The sequence below is a fragment of the Camelus bactrianus genome, chromosome 19 (genome assembly GCF_048773025.1).
Source record: "Camelus bactrianus isolate YW-2024 breed Bactrian camel chromosome 19, ASM4877302v1, whole genome shotgun sequence".
Classification (NCBI taxonomy): Eukaryota; Metazoa; Chordata; class Mammalia; order Artiodactyla; family Camelidae; genus Camelus; species Camelus bactrianus.
In genome coordinates this window covers 41,946,585-41,959,992 of record NC_133557.1, presented here as the reverse complement: position 1 = coordinate 41,959,992, position 13,408 = coordinate 41,946,585, and the positions used below count along the sequence as shown (strand labels likewise).

At 45.2% G+C, this 13,408-nt stretch overlaps 1 pseudogene; it reads left to right on the top strand.

Annotated features, from left to right (window-relative positions):
* The window catches only part of LOC141573983 (serine palmitoyltransferase 3-like), a 118,225-nt pseudogene that overhangs the window by 75,251 nt on the left and 29,566 nt on the right, over nucleotides 1–13,408 (top strand).

Sequence of the window (13,408 nt, the reverse complement as noted above, 5' to 3'; positions counted from 1 at the left end):
CTAGAACCCAACGTGATCAGTCTAGCTACGCTAGGTGGCTTTACAAATAAATTCATCAACAAGGCCGTGAGCTAGTTGTTTAACAAGTCAAGGCATGTAAATCCATCGAGTGTAAATTATTTTTTCCTGGTAAAATAATGCCAGAGCAGCCTTACAAGACTGGGAAGGTTTTCTTAACCAAATAAAATATGCGTTAAGAGGAAAGGAATGGCCTGTCGCTGTCATCCCTGTAAGGTGTCAGGCAGGCTGTCTGAGAAGTACTGAAAGGGAGGTGACACAGAGCTTCCCAGAAGGGTGCACCCTGGTGACTAGAATTTCTTCTTATGCTCTAGTATGGAATGTTCCATCGTGTGTCTGCCCCAGATCATGGCCCTAAAGAAGAAATACAAGGCTTACCTCTACATAGATGAAGCTCACAGGATCGGATCTGTGGGCACCAGCGGTCGTGGTGTGGTGGAGTTCTTTGGAATGGACCCCAGAGATGTTGATGTGTGTGTGCATGGGCACATTCGCCAAAAGCTTTGGAGCCGCAGGAGGTTACACAGCTGGAAGGAAGGTAAGAGAGAGGTCCCTGTGTCTGGGAAGGCAGTCTTCGGGGTTCTCTGATTCCCAGGAGTGCTCCAGTTCAGCTCAGCACACCTCGCTCCATCTGCGCAGGGTAGCTGCAGCATGGTCACAGCCAAGCCAGGCCCAGAAGGTCGAGGAGCTCACCCTCTGTCAGAGCAGAGGAGCCTGTGATGAGTGATCACATAAGCATAAAAAGACAGCACTGTGTTCACAGGCACAAACTTAGTACAAAGGAGAGGGATGACGACCTCTGCTGGGCAGAATCTAAGAAGTCTTAGAATAAATGTCAGTCTTGTAGACAAATGATGGGGGGTTATATTTCAGAAAGAGGGAATAATGAATATCACGCCACAGAAGTGATAAGGGGATGTCACAAAACTGTAAGTAGTTTGGTTGTGTGGCAAGAAAAACACAAGGTGGGTGGTAGAAACAGTGGTCAAAGGTCAGGTGTTAAGAAGGCCTGTGCTATAAGTTGTGGGGTTTAAGAGTTTTCATCAAAATAGTAGCAAGATCAGAAATGTCTTTTTTTCAAGATTTTTCTCTGTAAAATAATTCTCTCCCACAATTTTGGATAAGCCATGGGTCAAGTCATGCCATCTTCCAGCTTCTTATCTACATGACTTCAGATTCTGATCTGATGGAATTAGACTGTTACCCCTGTCTTTCTAGTGCCAATATCACCAAGGGGGTTACCAATATAAAAGAAATGTTCAAGAGAATTTTAAAAGAAGAGGGAGGGGAAGGAGAGAAAGAAAACAAAATGTTAAAACCTAGGTTTGAGGGATAAAAGACTCAGTTATCTGCTCCCTTGTACGACAGTTTTGTCCAAATCCTAGTAGCTATCTCTACAGGCCTATGCCTGTCCCAAGAGACTGTCAGGATGGTGTTGGCTCCACCTACAAGGGTACAGCAGGCCTAAAAGAAGTGCATGCAGGTGGTGGCTAATGGCTCATCTGAAATTCTGAAGTCCTTACTCATTGTCACCAGCAGGAACAGGAGTTCAGACTCTTGGGAAACCAGTTAGACAAACCAGGGAGTACAGCCAAAATCCGTCTGATTGCCCATGGTTTAAAAGGACAGATTTTATTGTGGCCACTCACATTGCCACGTGGTGCACAAATGCTTAAAACGTCCAGAGCTTTCAGTGGTCTTCACCCTTCCATAAGCATCACTATCTTCCGAGCTCAGCACATTGTTGTTCATCCTCCCTCCTCTGGCCGAGGGAGTTAGCTGGGAGATGCTAAAAACATAGGGAATGCCCAGGATGCCACAGAACTCGGCTGAATATGGTGAGAGGTTAAATGTTCCTCTCCTCGACTGTCAAAGCCATGGGATCAGAAGGTCTCAAACTTAAGAGCGCCCTCACCTTGGCTACTCTGCTCTGTTAGCTTGTGGTTTTGTGATGACTTTAGCAGCAGTTCTGAGCTACAGATTTTTTTCACCAAGTGTAACTCTACTTCCTGAACCAAAGGCACCTGAATAAACTGAAGTGAGTGGATCCTTGAAATGTTGTTAAATTTGGTAGCTGTCACAATTTTCCCCTTCGAGTTCCTTCATTGAAACCCACTTGAAACAAGGACTCCTGACAGCCCGAAGTTCCGACCAGTTCAGTGTCGTTCTCTCTCGTACTCTCCATCCTGAAGTCTGATGGATTACTTTAAAAGTGTATTTGTTCTTGTCTATGTAACCTTTATTGATTTGGGGTTGATACTGAGCAATTGTGATTATTTACATTAATCAGGATGAAGAAAAAGTATGTAAAATATTTTTGCTCTTTCAAAACTCATTCTGTGCATACTTGGACCCAGAGGGCTGCATCATTCTTCCTCCTCTCCTTCCTTCTCCCCGCCCCTTCCCCTCCTCATCCTCCCTCCCCTACCCCCTTCCTCCTCCCCAACTCCTCCGTCTCCCCGCCTCCGTGTTACACTGCAGTCTCTGAATTTACCACTAGGTGGCAGCAAGAATCAGAGCGCCTTTGGCGGAGGCTCTTTAGCTGGTTCTAACTTTTAACTTTTAACTAACTTTAGCTGGTACCTACTGGTCTGAAGTAGCAAGACATAAAACCTAGAAAACAGGGCAATCTTCAAGACGTGGTGCATGCGCACGAGATAGGAGGCCCCTTGAGAAAATGTCTGCATATGTTGTTTGCTGGTGATTTTAAAATCAGTCAGGTAAACACCTGTCGGGAATCATTTGGTAAGACTGAGAAACCCAGGGAAACTGTGGTTTCCTTGTAGCCTCAGGAGCCCATGAGTTAATGGAACTTATGCATCTGCTCCTCTGTGCCTTTAATTTGTTAAATTATGTTAATTTTAACTTATGTATAGTTTCAATTTAAATCATAGTTTTTATTCTCTTGGACTTTGAAGAATTTTGTGAAGAATTTTTACTTAAAGTTTGTTTTAAAGTATACTTTTTGATAGGACGTAGGATTGGGGAAATGCTAAAGATCTTTGTTTGAAAAAAATCTTCCTATTGTATATTTAAATAATTAGAGTTTAGTTTTCTGAGTATCGTTATACATATTTTTTCTGGATATTTTAAAATATATATCTCAGTTTGAGGGAGTATTGCAAAATATCCAGCATTATAGGTTCCAAACCAATGAGTATAAAAGCAACAAAATTATCCATAAAAAATGTTAAAGGACCTTCTTTACATTTCTCCAAAATTTTAATAATTCCAGTGTTCATAGGGTTTCTAGTAAATCTTGAGATCTGAAAATAATCACTTGGGTCCAAAAATCTAGAAAACTATAAAACTGCCTAGCTCTTCACTCTCCTTTTAACTGTCAACATCCGTGTTAGTGGTAGAGGGACAATATTCTTAGTAACAGTTTCTAGGAGGCTCTAGAAATCTTTATGGAGCAGATCAAGGTCGGAACTGCACCCATTAGCAACCAGATGTGTCACATAAGAAAATATATTTGGAAACACACAAGAGAAAAAGTGGTTTGGTGCTAAGATATGACAACAGAGAGGAGAGATTTTGTCTTGGCTTCAGCCTTCCAGTAACAAAACATCCTGCAAGTTCATCTCTGCTTCTTGGAGTTTACTGCCCTGGCCAGACCAACTCTCCCCACCTCAGGGAACCTACAAATACAGTCTCTCAAGAGCCAGAAAGGTTTTGCTGTTTTGCTCCCTGTGAGTTTGGAGCTGTTGGAGATGACCTGTGAACAACCCAGCTTGAAGTATTCCGTCCTTTCCAGACCTTCAGTGAAATGCCAGGTCCCTACTTCTCTCCACCTCTCAGAGCTCCCCACCATAAACAGCTTCTTTGAAGGAAGGCTGAGTTGACAGGGCTAGTTTCCTTATTTTATTTTTTAATTTGTGTTGCTCCAGTCTCTGAGATGTGGATGACACTGCAGACCTCAGGTTCTGGATCCAGATTTTTCTCAGGCAGGATCCTGAGTCCCCTTGCCTGCCTGGGGCTGACCACTAGCTTTCACAGCCTCCACAAGCCCAGGCACTGGCAAATGAATGGGGACAAGGCAACCCTCCTGACTGCTAGGTTGCAGGGCTGGGATTCTGAAGGAGGGAGGTGGGGAAGAGCAGCCAGTTTTGGAGTGAGTGTTAACCCAGGAGCCTGGGCACCAGACCAAGGCAGAAGCCAGCTGTGCCCTGTGTGCTCAGGCCTGGCTGTTTTAAACAGCACTTTGAAGTAAATGGGGGTCGTGCAATGAACACCAAGATGTTTATTCTGAGAGTCTCCTGTCTGATTTCCTCAGAAAAGCCATCTTTGTCCTTGAACTCTAGGCTCTAGTTTTGCACTTATTAATGGCCTTGGAAACTCAGTCTGAGGAGACCTGTAACACCCCCACCCTACCCCACTCCCAAAGGAAAACACAACCCAGACCCGCCTTGCCAGAGACAAAAGCCAACTCTTAATTCATTGCTCATGGTGCCCAGTGGGTGAGTGACAGGAGGGAATCAGAAACCAGGAGCCGAGTCTCCCTTGATGCTCTGCAGAAGTTACTCCAAGAGACCTACTTTCTGAACCACACAAGCAAATCAGCTCCCATCCACACACTCAGACTCTGAGAGAAGGTGGACTCAGTCTGAAAGAAATAAGATTAAGCACAATACAGCTGATGCAGGAAAACAGATATGGAGCATGAGAAGGGCTGTGTCCCAGGCTTTGGTTGAGCCCCTGGGATGTGCCCTGCCAAGCGTGGGTCCTTGACTTTGTACAGGAAGGAATTCAAGAGCGAGCCACAGTTGAGTGAAGGTAGATTTATTCAGAGAGATACATTGAAAGGCAAGAGAAAGGCCATGAGGTGTGGGGGTTGGGTGCTCAGATTAAAAGTAGGCACACACTCCATAGACAGAATGCGGGCCTTTTCGGAAGAGAGGGAGAGAGGGGCGGCTGTGAGGCGCCATGTTGCTGGTTTTTATGGGCTTGGTGGCTTCATATGCTAATAAGTGGAAGGACCAGTCTAAGGGGAAGGGGCGGGGATTCCCAGGAAGTTGGCCATTTCCACGCTTTGACCCTTTGTGGCTAGCCTTGGGACTGCCATGGTGCCTGGGGGCGTGTTATTCACCATGTTAATACTAACAATGGGCGTATAATGAAGCTCAGGATCCACTAGAAGTTAAATCTCTCATCATCCTGAGCTCAAGGCCTATTGGGGTTTGAATCCTTCACCATTTTGGTGTTAATTGCTGTAGCATTCCTTGAATGGCTGTGCCCTGCCCTCTTCCATCCTGTCTCACAGTCTCAGTGTCAAAAGGAAGTGATACTGAGTTGATGAGGTACTAATTCAAACTAAGAGTACACATGACCTTGGCTTTGTGAAATTCCTTGATTTGCAAAGGAAAACTGGGGGCTGGGGACATAAGGAGCCCTTTAGGGATAAAAAGCAGCTTTGTTTTGTTTCTTTGATCTTTGTCAGTGATGCCCCAGCACTAGGAGAATATTGCTACGTTAGAGCAGGCAGGTAGCTAGATACGAGCAGAGAAAGGGGGGCATGAGCAAATGGTAGAAAACCATACATCTTGTAAACAACAGGGGTCCTTGGACAGACTAAGAAAAACAGAGTCCTCTGGACTGATAAAAAACCATACCTTCTGGGTTGATAAGCATCCTGGAGGCAGAAGGGTGGGACAGGACAGGAATCCTCACCATCCAAATGTAACCTTTTGTTCATTATGACCTCATCCAACTTCCCAATCAAGACTAAATAGACAAAATATCCCTCCTCCCCACCTGGGACGGTGGAGGTGGGATGAAGATCAGGAAAGACAACCCCAAGCCCCTCCCTGCCAATGAATATTCTGCCCATTCACTTTTACAACCATATAACCGAGCTTGCCAAGGAAACTCGGGGCAGCTGCTCAACTGAGCCTGCCCACTCTCCCCTTGAAAGTGTACTATCCATCTCTTAATAAATCTTCACTTTACTTTCTTAACCTCCGTGTCTTTTCTCTGAATTCTTTCTGTGACAAGACAAGACCCTCTTGCCCACAATAGCTACACCTGTTCCTAAGAATGCAGCTTTGTGCCTCCTCTATAATTCAGGGACCCTCACCATCCTTCCTCAGTCCCTAAACCCCTCTGCTTTCTGTTAGACCATCCAGTATTTACCAGACCCCCACGAAGTGCCCATCTCTATGGGTTTAAGTGAGGGTGTAATAAAACGTCTAACTCTGCTCCTTGCTCTCAAGGAGGTTCCAGTCTCTTTTCAGAAGTAAAAGTTAATACATGTGAAACCTTTTGAGACTGATGCAGTTCATTCTGTGGTTTGACTATGAACAATTGAGTATATTAAGAATGCTCCCCTTCCCCTCCTCCTCCAGAGGCACAGTCTGTGGATTAGGGAAACATCACAGGGGTAAGTATCAGTGAAGGTGATCTTCTCTGCTTCCTGAGCCCTCCCTCACTCCAAGCCAAGCCAGCTCCTCTGGTCTGAAGAAGTCATATACTGTGGTGCCAAGGTGGGGTGGGAGGGGGTTAATCTATAGTCAGACTCTCTGGGTCCAGATCCTTATTACCCAACCACATTTTCGTCAGATAATTTTCTAAGCTGTTCTGTGACTCAGTGATCCCATCTATAAAATGGAGATAAAAAATAGTGCCTACATCATAGTGCTACTGTGAAGCTAAAATGAGTTATTACATGTAAAGTTCTTCAAGTGAAGCCTCAAGCAGCCAATGAATATCAACTCTGGGCCTGTCAGTGAATATATCAGCTCTCCTATCTCTGCAGAGTCATACAATCTGCCATCAGGTCTGTGCTGTCCTTTCTTTAAAATGCCTCTCTTTTCCTTTCCTTTCACTCCTACTGCTACTGCCCAATAAGGATGGAGGAAGTTCTGGGCTGAAAAATCTTTAGTTTGATCTCTAAGGCTCCCCAAGTGCAGTTACATAACCTACAGCATCACCCTCTGCAAAATGAAGGAGCTGGAACAAAGACATTCCAACAAGTTTTTAGTTTTTGGTCCCCTCCTCCCACTCTGCGCTCCAGTTTTGAGAAGCTCTGAGTCGGCAATCCATTAACAGTCATTGCCAACAGCGTCAGGTCTTCACTATGTACCTGCTGCTTTTCTAAGCACCATATCGGTATAAACTTATTTAATCTTCATAACGTCCCTGAGATAAATGTTACCATTATCTCATTTTTCAGAGAGGACAAGTAAGGCGCAGAGAGGTTTAGTAACTTGCTCACGGCCACATATCAGTAAGTGGCAGAGTGAGGATTTGAACCCACGTGATCCAGGCTCCAGATCCTGTCTCATAACTTTGCTGTCAGACCTGCCATCAAGGGAACAAGCCCTCATTACCTTTCTTGGAGGCAGTAGTTTCTCCCTCTACCCCCATTTGCCTCCTCCATGCTTTGCTGATTAAGACATCATCTTCATTCCTAATTTTAGCATGTGTCCCTGCCCCTGTCCTCCTCTGCAACAATCTCCCCATCCTTCAAGTTCAGATCAGCTCCTCAAAACAGCCCTTTTCTGACTCAGGTCTACATGAGCCCCCATCATCCTGTTTTCTGTGTCCCACCCACTCCCTCCTCATTGACTTTCCTGGCATCCTGTGGGGAGGCACCTGCTCTCAACAGAGAAAGAAAACCCTGCTGCTGCTCACGGAGAAGTCTGAAGGGCTGCCTGGCTGCAGCCACTCTGGAAAATGACCACCTCTCTCTCCCCAATCCCTCCCCACTGCCCCCCATCCTCCAAAGTGGGCTTCCTGGGTACCACATGACCTGGGCCTCAGGTCAGGCCAAGATCGTGCACGTCCTTGTCAGATATGGTGAAACACACCCAACCGTTTTTATGAGATTCGCTAAACAAAAGAATGGACAGGAATTTAACCCTGACTTAATCAAGAGGAGGGCTGCCAGGGACCAGACTTTCTGCCCTCCTCTTCCTGGACCCCTGCATCCACAACAGAGCCCAGAGCAAGGCCTTGTACCAATTTGCAGGAAGGAAAGATGGAAGGAATGAGAAGCTGAGGGTAAAGGGAGAGAAGAGAGAGGGGGGAAAAAGGAAGGGAGGGAGGGAGGGAGGAAATACTTATGAAAGGAGAGAAGAAAGACTTACATGGAGAATTTAAAATGAAAGGAAGTGAAGAGGGAATCAGAGTAGGCAGGATGGGGAAGGAAAGGTACAAACAAAACAAGGCATGAAGAGTGTGAAATGAAGGAGAAAGGAAGTCGGGGAGGAAAGAGTGTGGAGGAGGGGGTTTAGGATGAGGGACTTGTTGGAGGAGGGGGGGACAGAGCAAAGCTGCCAGGTCCCCCTGGGGGTCCAGGTAGCGGCACCGCATCACCAACCACCCGCGATGCAGGCCACTCACGTTACTATGAATGTTTAGTAAAATTCCTGCTAACCTTAGGTACTCTCTACTTACTGAGCTAATAACTTTAGTTACTAGTTCATACAAAGATGAATTATGAACATTTAAAATGTTTGGGTAACTAGGGTGGGGAAGGAGTGGGTGGAGGGAAAAATTGGGAGTTTGGGATTTGCAGATACTTATTACTATATATAAAATAGATAAACAGGAAAGTCCTACTGTGTAGCACACAGGGAACTACATGCAATAACTTGCAATTGCCTATAAAGATGAGAAAGAATATGAAAAGGAATATATATATATATATATATATCTGAATCACTATGCTGTACACCGGAAATTAAGGCAACATTATAAACTGACTATACTTCAATTAAAAACAATTTAAAAATAAAAAAAATAAAATGCTTGGGTAACAACCATGACACCCACACCCTCAGAGAGAGAAAGGTGAAGGCGGGCACAGGCCCAGGGGCAGAGGAGGGAGTGGACGTGGCCGGTGAAAGAGGGCTGGAGAGCAGAGCTCCCCCAAGTTCATCTTCAAGGGGATGATCAGAGAAGACATGTAAGTGGGATTCTCAGCTGCCTCGTTTTCCTGGAAGAGAAGGTGGCTGATCCTTTGCAGACCCTACTGCTAACTCAGAGCCGTCATGTGCCACTAGCTTTCCTGCAGGACACCCCGAGGGTCCCAGGCTGTGGGCCAGTGCAGGTGGGCTGATAGATGGTCTGCCCAGCCAGGCCTGAGGGCTTCCAGATGCCAGGTCTGAGGCCCCTCCCCCACCCCACTACATAGAATTAGGTTACTGGAGCTTCTTTGGGCTCCTAGAGGGCTTACCTGGGACCTTATGTTTGGTCTCAGAGCCCAGGCCTGCGGGTGGAGAATCATGCCCACCACAGCACAGAGCAGAGTCCTGCAGGGGGTCAGCACTCCAAATAGTGTTGCAAGAAAATTCCAGTAGCTCCCTCCTGGCCAGGCACAACCAGAGTTCATCTGGTCCTCACCTCCATTCTGGTTTAATTTCTCACCTCTCCCTTCTGCCACTCCCATCCCCTGGACGTTTCTTTTTATCTTTATCTGCCTTCTTTCCTCAAGACTTCACTCCAGGTTCTCACTGGAGCCTCCCTTATCTACTCCCGCTGGCCATAACCCGTCTCTATCCCCTGCAGTCTCTTAGCCTCCCTGCATATACGAGTTTGCATATCTTGCTACTTTTCCTGCCATTACCCCTCCATGGACACCATCAACTGTAGCATGCTCAGGGCAAAAATCACACCCCATATTCCCTGGACACTCCTGAGTACTAACCTAGTGTTCCTATAGGCCAGGTACTCAAACAAATGTTGAGGAAACCATTTTTCCTTTACACATCTGGTTTTGCCTTACAGACCTCAACTCCAAATTTGCAGCATCCCATTTTTGTAGATCTTCTAGGCTCTTAAGGGAGAGACTAAGAAGAAGGGATCGAGAAAATAAAAGTTTGGTGATGCCCATTGGAAAGCACATCACACTCAGGACTTAAATACCTTGTGCTATGATGGATGGAGACAGGACTAGATGTGATTCTTACCACCAACATGGATATTCATTTGCCTTCTTTTTAGATTTCCCTCCTTTATTAAAGGACCTTGTGGATTATTTACGGGTTTACTTGCACAGCGCTGCTTATGCTACATCCATCAGCCCCCCGACAGCAGAGCAAATCATCAGATCAATGAAATTCATCATGGGACTGGATGGGACCATGCAAGGTAAGAGGATCTGCAGTGAGCACACCTCCCCTGAACTCCTTTCCTAGACCTTTTTCTGTCTCTCTTCTGCTCCATCAACCTCCCACCTTGTCAAATATACACCTTTTTCTTGACATAACCAATTTGTAAACCATGCCATGTGTACCTCAACAGTACATAATACATAATAGTACAGGGAGAAGAAATGTACTAGAACTGCTGTCAGCACAAAAGGGGGGGTAGCTTTTGAAAGCAAAGAAAGCTTTCTAATTCACCACTTAACATGATCAGCAAATGTGGATAATCTTGTTAAGTTGTGTTAAAATGGAGCAAACCTTGGTGTTCTTGGTTGAGACTGTATATTGTGTTTCCCCGAGAACAAACTAATCAGTTTAATATACATTTTTTTTCATCCACTCACCCATCTATCTATTCATTCATTCATTATTCATTCATTACCAGCCAGGGATGGGGAAGAAGAATTCCACTGCTGCCGTTTAAGGACACATGGACAGAACACTCACAATGGTAACTTTCCAGCCATTTCTTTGATGTTGGGTCCCCACAGCCAAGGTGGCTACTTTGTTCAACTCAAATGAGCTTAATCTTTTTTTGAAAAACTGTTTCATCAAAGGCTCTGGGAACTCTCCTTCTATCCTACAGTTTATATCCTACTACAGTGATGAATAGTGATGAGGAGGCAATCCAGTGAATGCATTTATGGAAGCAACAAGTCATCCCAGCCCCAGACCTGCCCGCTGGGCTGTAAAAGCCATGTTCTGCGAACTCCCAGCTGATGAGACGCTCTGCCTTGTTTAGTGCAAACTTCCAAGTCTGCTATTTGAGCAGAAGTAAGAACAGACCCATCATTTTTCAATTTAATTAAAGCAGCAGAATGCCTTATTCACAGAAGCCTGCTGTATAAAACGGATTACAACGGGGCTGGTCTGGATGAAGTTGTATCTCCACCTTCCTCCAAACTGATTGTCCCTGAAAGCCCTTCTCTGGAGACACAGTGCTCCCCAGGTCACTGGGTTGAAAAGAAAGGAGAAACTTTTCTTTCTAAAGCAAAAAAAAAAATGCTTTCAGGGTGATTTTGTTCCTCCATGTGAAATGAAATGATTGATTGATCTCTAAGTTCCTTTCCAGCCTCATCTTTTGGGATTTATGATTCTGTGTCCTACTGAATAGTGAGAAAAGGCAATCAGAACCCAATTTAGGTTACACACATAAATGGAAAGCAGCTGCCTGGACTTGACCCCTGGGAGACCACTTGACTTGCTGTGTGGCCTTAGGCATGTGACTTAACTTATCTGTTCAACCCTGAGCAAGTTTATTTCTCTGTGCTTCAGTTCATCCAGCTGTAAAATAAGGAAGAGAATATCGATGAGTTAAGGTTTTTGTGAGGCTTAGGTAAATTAAGGCATATAAAATACTTTGCATTTTGACTGAAAACAATGTTACATATAGTAAGCATTATATAATGGCCTGCTACATTACTTGGTCTTATTCCCAAGAAGTATTTGGGCTGTGTCTCAGGAATGCTGTAGGAAGGATTCCTCTGTTGGAAGTGAGGTAAGACTAGATTTCCTTCAAGGTCCTGGATTAGTGAGGAGGAGTGAAATTAGGCCAGTGTAACAGATAAGCCCTGACAATCTCAGTGGCTTAACTGAACCAGGGTTTACTTCTTGCTCACATCAGATCTTATACAAAGTGGACCCCTCTCTGCACACTGCCCCTCCGTCGGAAGTGGCTCAAGCTGCTGCTAGCTTGAGGCTTGGCCATCTCACCACGTGGCCCCCACGATGAGAAAGAGCATCAGCCTGGAAGTGACACTCACCACCTTGCTTAAAATCCATTGTCCAAAACCAGGCACAAGGCCCACCCGAGTTTCAGGGAGTGGAGGTAGTAAAGTAAGGGACATGGATATAGATAAGAATAAGCAGATAGCTTTCAAACTTTCAAAACTGAAGCTAAAAATAGAGCTGTCTCTGTTCCCACAGAAGCTGTCAGGTTGTGTGAAAAAACTGGTCTGGAACCACTGGCTTCTCACAAGGTCATCTTAATGATCTTCTCAGTCTTGTGCATTTCTTACTGGAAAGCAGTGATCTGAGACTTAAGCTAAAATGCAAGCTAGATATATTGTCCTAAAATGACCAGAATTATCCATTGGTCTTATTTTAGAGATGAATAACTAGAAAAAAGTAACTCTGAAAATTGTCTGTGTCTCAGTAAGGATCACTAAGTTCTTAAGCCCTGTAGGGTGTATGTAATCAGAATCAGTTGATTAACATGTACCCAGTTAGACAATCATTTCCTTCCAGCCTCTGCGCTGCTTTACCGCTTGATCACAGACAACTCACTCTGTTTATCTGATCAGAAAAGATCCACAGAAAAATTACATTTAAAGATGTGATCACAGGTCCGTTGATAGCTGTCTATCATCAGTTTTCCTTCCTCCACGGTGGGCGATACTTCCCTTGGTTCTCTCTCTTAGCCTTATAATGAGAGAATTGCTTGGTTATTATTTTTAACTTCCCATTAAAGTTTCTCCCTTCATTCTTCTTGCCATCTTGAGAGAGAAAAGAAAGAAATAAACAGCAGGGGAAGTTATGTGCACACAGACTTGTGTTCTTAGGGTTAAGATAGGAGAATCAGGGAGAAAGATTGGGCAGTTTCTTTTCAAAGGAAATGGACAAAAGAAAGTGGTAGGAAAGAAACTGACAGAAGCATCAAAGGCACACAGTGAGTGACCATGCCAGCCGCACTGACGACAATGCCTGCTTTAAATAAGATAAACATGACTGGTAGGGAACTTTGCATTAACTCACCCCTTTCTACAGAGACAGACCAACTCTCAGGGCAAAGTTGCCCAGAGCTCAAAGGGGCACAGTATACCAAGCCAGAGCTGCCTTAGGACCTGCGACAGAGCCTCACCCCGGCCTTCAGCTTCCACCTTCTCCCCTGCAGCTGTGATTGGAGCCTTCCGAGGCTTTGTTTTGGGCTGAGTTTAGGGAGCTGTTGGCTGGGTCTTTTCCGTGATGAATGTCTTCACTTTCATCTGCAAGGCAAAGCCATACGCTTCAAAGAAAGGCAGGCGACAGGAATAAGGTCAGTGTTCCTTTGAAGCCAAGGTTCAAAGATGAAATAGCAGTCCCAGTGAAATGACAGTGTTTATGCACAAACAGCCACCCTCACCCTGCCGCCAGTCTGCTGGCAGCGTTAATGCACTCGAGCTGAGGGACTGCGATCGCCCGTGCCTTCCCCAGGCCCGGAGGCACTTTTAGTCTCCCTGCTGTCACCCTATGTAGCAGGGTGA